The sequence below is a fragment of the Ixodes scapularis genome, unplaced genomic scaffold (genome assembly GCF_016920785.2).
Source record: "Ixodes scapularis isolate PalLabHiFi unplaced genomic scaffold, ASM1692078v2 PGA_scaffold6__148_contigs__length_123643588, whole genome shotgun sequence".
NCBI classification, from domain to species: Eukaryota; Metazoa; Arthropoda; class Arachnida; order Ixodida; family Ixodidae; genus Ixodes; species Ixodes scapularis.
This window is the reverse complement of record NW_024609881.1, coordinates 117330813-117338379: the sequence shown is the minus strand read 5'-3', so window position 1 is coordinate 117338379 and position 7567 is coordinate 117330813.

Genomic DNA, 7567 nt, shown 5'->3' with positions numbered 1-7567 from the left:
GACACTCAGAAACTCTTCAAGGCCTGTACGAACGTTGGTTTGTTCCTGCACGATAGTTTGGACGTACTGCTTAAGCACTCGGTTGAAGCGCTCAACCCGACCATTGGCTTGTGGATGGTGTGTCACAGACCGATAGTGGTAAACCCCTATGGACTTCAGGAACTCCTGGAATATGCGGGATTCAAACTATGGGCCATGATCAGAAACAATCACCTTCGGATACCGTTCCCGGCTGAGGATTCTAATGAGGAATTCACATACAGCTTCAGCCGTAACTTGGTTACAAAGAGCTACCTCTGGCCACTTACTGAAGTAGTCGACTAGGGCGACTGCAAATCTGAATTGCGATGGAAGTTTGTAAAAAGGTCCGACAATGTCTATTCCTAGTTGTTTCCATGCACCCGATGGGAGTGGAACTGGTTGTAGGGGTGCCGCTGCCGTCACAGCTGTCTTGCCGTTCGTCTGACAGGTGTTGCAGTCTCTAATGTAGGTGCCGGCCTCGATGTCCACTCTGGGCCAACAGAAGCGCTGGTGTAGACGCTGCTTCGTCCGCACAATTCCAGGGTGTGACTCATGAGCTAGATCAATGAGTCGATGCCGTAGCCAAGTAGGTGGAACCAACACTTCACCACGTCGTAGTAAGTCATCCACGGAGGAAAACTCTTCTCGCAACTTGTAGTATGTAGATAGTACTTTATCACGTTGTTCCTCGTGACCCCATCCGGTGCAGATACACTGGATTACTCGAGGCAAATTAGGGTCTTGCCTGGTCTCTTTGATTTCTTCTTGATTGATTGTGCATAGATTGCTTACCAGGCAAGTGAATTCTTCCTCGTCACTAAACTCGCTGCAATTCGAAGGATTCAGAGTAGGCAGGCGTGACAGTACGTCTGCTACGACACTCTTGTTTCCTTTCTGGTAATGTACCTCGTAGTCGTACCTGAGGAGTCTCATAACCCACCTGGTTATCCTCATTGGTTGTCGACCGGATCCTCGTGTAGAAAGCAAAGTAACGAGAGCCTGATGATTTGTCTTGAGCGTGAAATGGCGCCCGAAGAGGAAAACGCTCCATTTCTCGCAGGCCCAAAGGCACGCCAATGCCTCTTTCTCCCCTGCAGAGTAGTTGCGTTCGGCGCTTGAAAGTTTTCACAATGCAAACGACACCGTTCGAATTCCTTCTGGATGTACTTGCTGCAGAACCGCGCTTAATCCGTAATTAGATGCATCCGTTGTGACGACGGTGGGCAGCACCACGTCAAAAAGTCAGTGGATTGCTGTTTCGTATCAGATCCTTCACAGCAGTGAATGCCTCTTTTTGTGCCTTTTTCCATTAAAAAGGAACATCCTTCCGCAGGAGCACGTGCAGAGGCTCCATGATGGTCGCAAAGTTTGGTACAAACTTGAGGTAATATGTGAGCAGGCCGAGTAATGATAGTAGTGATGTTATGTTTGTGGGAGTGAAGCCTGCATGATAGCCTCAATACTATCTTCCCATTGCTTGATTCCCTGTGGTGTCAGCTCGTGTCCTAGGAATTGAAGCTGCTGGACTGCAAAAAAAAAACATTTGTGCTGGTTTAGTTTCAAGCCCGCATCTTGAAGGCGTGAAAGAACTTGCCTCAGGCGGGCATGATGCTCTTCTCTTGTGCGCCCGAAAATAAGTACATCATCCAGGTAGACGATGGTACCTGGCCACCTCAGAGTATGTAGTCCATCATTTTTTTAAAGGCAGGGGCGGCGGATGCCAGCCTGAAACATACTCTGGTGAACCTGAAGAGACATTCATGCGTCACAAATGCCGTCAGGTCTCTGCTTTCCTGTGCCAGGTCCAACTGGTGATATGCCGATGAGAGGTCTAGCTTGCTGAAGACGCGGGCACCGGAAAGCTGATGAAAAAGTTTGTCGGGGCACGGTAGAGGGTGGGAATCCAAAACTATTGCAGTGTTCGGCTTGCATAGGCCTACACAGAGCCGGATCTCCCCATTCTTCTTGCGGGCCACTACGGTGGGAGACACCCACTCCAAAGCATCGATGCGCTCGATAACCCCGGAGTGTTCCAGCTTCGCCAGTTCCTCAGAAACTTTCTCGCGCACTGCGAAGGGTAGTCTTGGTAGCTTTCCTTGGAAAGGAGCGACGGAGTCTTTTGTCTTTACCTTATGAACAAATCCTTTCGCGTGACCTAATCCCTCGGAGAACAGATGGGGGAAGTCTTGCGCGATCTCTGGAAGGTTTCTTGTGGAGACCGTTGCCACCTGTCCCCCGGTGGGAGGAGCAAAGTTTAGTTGGATGTCCAATGCACGTAAGGCGTTTAGGCCCATGACAGCCGCGCCTGTTCGTACGACGGGAAATGTGCTTTGACCGAACTGCACCGGTCTGTCGAATTTCCCCAGAAAGGGGAATGTCTTTTCCAGAGTAGTCCAGAAGTGTTGTACTCGAACATACCAACTTGTAATAGAGGAAGTGTCTTCGGTAGACGTCTTTTGACAGGATTGAAACGGATGAACCCGTGTCGACTAAACGTTTGGTGGGAACATGTGCCAGATGTATCTTGCACATAACCGATTGTTTGGTGAAGCTGGTAGTTAGCACCTGGACTTGGTCGTGCGCTTGTTCCACTCTTCGTACATGGGATTTTGCTTGTGAAACTCCCTGCTTGCAAACGGAGGCGAAGTGTCCCTTCTTGTTGCATTTTCTGCAAGCTTCATTCTTTGCCAGCACTTAGGATGGTCCGCCATGTGGTGCGGTGACCCACATCTGTAACAAGTGCCGGAAAACTTGCTGGGACTTGCCCTCGAATTTTTGGCTTTTATTTTTGCCACTTGTGAACTGGATCCCTCTTCCGTCAAGAGCTTGGCCTCCTTTATCGCTTGCTCAACTTGAGAGGCGATGGCAAGAGCAGATTCTAGGGAAAGTTCAGACTCTAGGAGGAGTCCTAGAGTCCTGTCGACTGCACCAATTGTGTTTTTAATACGAACGCCTATGTCAGACAGTACAGAAAAACCAGCTGCTCCATCTCGTGCTCCATTCGTATCCCCCTTCCTCTTCGTCCTCGTCTACCAGCAGCCAGGATCAGCTTGTAGACACAACAGAGAGTATACGCTGCTATTTAATAGAGTTGCAGGACGGTGAGGGCGACGCGCTCACTGAACGAGTCGAGTATCACATTTGTACATTCGTCCCCTTCTGTGTTCCTGAGTCTCGGGTTTTATTACCATGTATCACATTGTACTCTGATAACACTCTACGCGTTCTACTGCAGTGACAGGGCCAGGCAACATATGTGACCGAGTGGTCCGGTCAGCTTTAACCGTGAGTGTGTCATATGGTGGGCACACCTTTTCAGTACTGCTCGGTTTGATCGAAGGTGCAAGTGTCAACACCTACACAAAAATCAGCCTCAGAAGAAAAAACTAAATCTGGTTCTATATAAAAACAAACATAAAGAACAAATGCATAATATGTAAAATTAATATGCATGATTACAAATTGAGTTAAATCCCAGTTACAATTCTTTGCTTCAAGTTGATTCCCAGTTAGGTCCCCATTGGTTCCCAACTGGAACCGGCATATCTCAGTAGTAGTGACTCCAAGTGGACCCAGTTTCAAATCTAACTGGCGTACCCGCAACGACCCCCCCTCCCCCCCCCCCCCCCCCCCCCCCCCTCCCACCCCGTTCCCTCCCGGGGTTCCGCGGGGGGTCCCGGGGGTCGCTCCTATCCGTTCAACCTTCTTGCAGCTGGATTATGCACACTTCCCACCTGTAACTGATAACCTTAACGTAACGCAGCTGTTGGCTCGTTGAAAACTACTCATTAGGTGCGATAATCAATGATTCTGGTCACGTTTAAGGTCTTTGCAACAGCGAACACCCATCTAAGCGCGCGGGCGCACTCGGCCGGCCGTCACTACCGCCGGCCACGCTGGTGCAAGAAAGCATTGAGCGTCGTGCTATGTTCCGCTCGCTGGCAGTGTAACGAAGGCTACGGGCACGAGATCAGCTGCGAGACGTTTTTTTTTCACAGGACGAGCGCCCGGGCTGTGACAGCCGAAGCGGAGCACACCAGCACACTACCGCACGCGACGCAAGCGCTAGGGCCACGGCAGCCACGCCCACAATAATAACGTCACGTGACACAAAGACAATAAAAAGGTATTTATATGCATTAATACTATTTTTGTAACTCATAACTTTTGTCAGGCTGCGTTTAAAAAGTTGTAAATAAACAAATGTTCTGACAAAAATGTTTAGTCACGTGACTTTTTACTGTAAAGCTACATTAAAATCAAACGGGTTTATTTTTATTTGTATTTATTTTCAAAGGCACATTATATTCTGTATGTAGTAATGATTTATATTAGTTATTAATAATTAAAAGGGTGACGTCACTTCCGTTACGTCACTTCCGGCGTCGAAGGAGTGATTTCCACACAGATGTCACTCCTTCGACGGGCGTCGGAGGAACTCCAGAAAGTGGCGTGACAACGAGGTTGGGTAGTATCCGGCACAGTCACGAATCACACTACGAGAGCTTTGATTTTGAGGCTTCATCAGCGCACGCCTGCAAGTGTGTTTACATTGTTAAAATAAAGGCAATCACTGCGTTCTTACTTTCTCTGGTAGTCGCCGTTTCGTGCGCGAAAACGGATGCAACGGTTGCTGAGCCTTCACCAGAAGAGATAACAATATTGTAAATATGCATGTTTTTCGATTTGAGTCACTTGACGTCAGCTTTGCATGAAAGTGCGCGTTCCATATTCGCAACGTGCCGTTTTTAACCTTTAAAATTCCGGTTTCTGGTGTTCGGACACACACGGACGTTTAGGAAGATGGGGAGAGTTAGGAATGGTCGGATGTGCAACGTCGACCATGATAGTTCTGTGTTTAACGAATATTTTTCATCAGTGTTTACTAACGAGTGCTTGGACTCCGTCCCCATTCTCCCTGAAGAGCTTTACGAGCGCATGCGTCCTATTAACGTTAACTCCGCCGGTATTATAACATTGATTGATAAACTAAAACTTACTTCGTCCGCTGGAACCGATAACATCAACTCTAAAATTTAAAAGAAACACCAGTGTTATTTCGAGTGAGTATTTAAAACTTATCTTTATTCAGTCCTTATCTCAAAGGTGCCTTCCATCTGACCAAAAGGTGGGAAGGGTAATTCCCAGTCTTTAAACAGGGCAGCCGCTCTTCCGCATCTAATTATCGCCCTAATTCATTGACTTCAATTTCTTGCAAACTACTTGAGCATATCCTCTACTCCAATATCATGAGACACCTATCATCCCATTTCTTTTCTTTAAACAGCAGCACGGTTTTCAAAAAGGTACACTCTCCGGCAATATGAAAGACCCACTGGGAGCGCGTGGCCGAGGCGGTGGCTGGCGGGGGCGCTGCGAGCCCTCCGGGCAATTCCATTCTGCTTCGAGGGGAGGACGCTCACTCGGGCTCAGATAAAGCGAAACGCGCTTATCAGTTTGTGCCGAGTGCCGAATGAGCGTCCTCCCCTCGAAGCAGAATGGAACTGCCCGGAGCGCTCGCAGCGCCCCCACCAGCCACCGCCTCGGCCACGCGCTCCCAGTGGGTCTTTCATATCGCCGGAGACTGTACTTTCCTGCGAAACACAACTCTGCGACTTCATCCATGACTTGCACACTAACCTTGAACCTTGAAATGAAAAAACTGACGCAGTTTTTTTTTTTTTTTTTCCAAAGCGTTCAGCCGTGTTTTTTATCAACGCCTTCTTTCTAAGCTATCATCTTTTTGCCTCGACCAAATAACCGTTTGCATAGATTCGTGACTTTCTTTTTTCCCGTGTACAGGTCACGTCCATGATGATCATGAATCTTCCTTAATAAATGTATCTCCTGGTGTTCCCCTGGGGTTCGTACTTGGGCCCTTACTCTTTTTAATATTTATTAATGACATCCCCATTGGGATTTCTTCAAAAAACCGCTTTTTCGCCGACGACTGCGTCATCCATAACAAAGTAACTTGTGTGCAAAATAACCAGCTTCAGGAAGATCTAGAGAAAATTAACAATTGGTGCAAAGAGTGGATTATGTCATTAAACAAGTATAAACGCAAACTAATCCACTTCACCAAGAAAAAAAACAAACACTGTCATTTAATTACTTCTTGTTCTCCGATCTGATTGAGACCGCTACTGTGTATAAATACCTTGGTGTAAGACTAACATCTGACCTTCCCTAAAATAACCACATTGAAGTCATTACTGCCGATTCATCTGGAACTCTTGGACTAAGCAGACGTAACTTAAAAAGGGCTCCACCCTTTGTTCGTAAGCTAACCTTGGACACGTACGTCAGACCAAAAATAGAATATGCTTCAACCATCTGGAATACCCATCGACTGTACCTCATCAATACTCTGTAGAGGCAGTTCAGAACAGAGCTGCTCGCTTCATTTCATCCACTTATGACTTTTTTTTTCAGTGTCTCAGCGCTAAAAACTGAACTAACCATGTCCTCTTTGCAGCTTCGCAGAAAAGTCTCTCGGCTGTGCTTTATTCACAAAATCTACTACCACATTCCCGACCTCAAAACCACTTTGTTATTACCCCCCGACCGAACATCTTCTCGCCTCAACAACGTCTGCACCATCAAGCACATTTCTGACTCTACTAACGCTTTCAATTGGTCATTCCTTTCTCAAGCCATCAGCCACTGGAACAGTCCCCCATCCTCCATTGTCACCATCTTGGACCCTGCTGATTTCTCCTCTGCAGTAAAACTACACCTTTCTTGGCCCATGTGATGGTGTGCGGGGCTAGGCAGATAGGTGAAAACCCTTACGCAGAGCGCCTGCCGGGCCAGACTTGTACGTAGTTCAACTACTTTACTCAAGTTACTGTAGTTTAACTACTTTTCTGGGTAGTTTAGTAACTTTTAATTACATTTATATTCTAGTAATTGGTAGTTTACTTTAACTACTTTTCCGAGTGACTTCCACTCAAGTTACAAATTACTTTCTAATTTTAGTGGTTGTTTTGCCTATCAACACAGAAAAGATGTCGGAAGGTCAGCTGATATTTGCAGAGGGGAAGCATGCGGAGTAGAAAAGGGGGGGATGGGAAGGAAGAAAGTGATTTAGATAGTCCAAAAAACCCCAAAGTTTTAACGAGCCCCCCCACTGCAACAACACTGCTACGAGGCGCGGGGAGCGAACAGACACGACGCAAGAGAGGTCGAGTAACTGTGGGATTAGCTCCGAATAGTGGCGTTTCTTTGTATTCCGAAGCTCAAGGAGACTTGACGCATTTGAAAAAAGGGCTTGTCCCCGCTTCTCTCCAATGTAGGAATTCTTGCCCACTACAGGAGGTGCACACACTGCTCCTTTTACGGTGCAGGCGATAGAACCCCTAACAACGACGCTCACGCCGGATGGGCTGCTCGTGTATCACTCGAAGCGCGTTAACCCACCCCCGCGCCTGCGTTCACGCCGCTTCGCGGTGACGGTGTGCGGCTGCTAATTACAAATCCATTAACCCACCTAGCCCCCCACCCCCCGTACACGCCGCTTTGCGGCGTCCGGTCGGCAACCCAA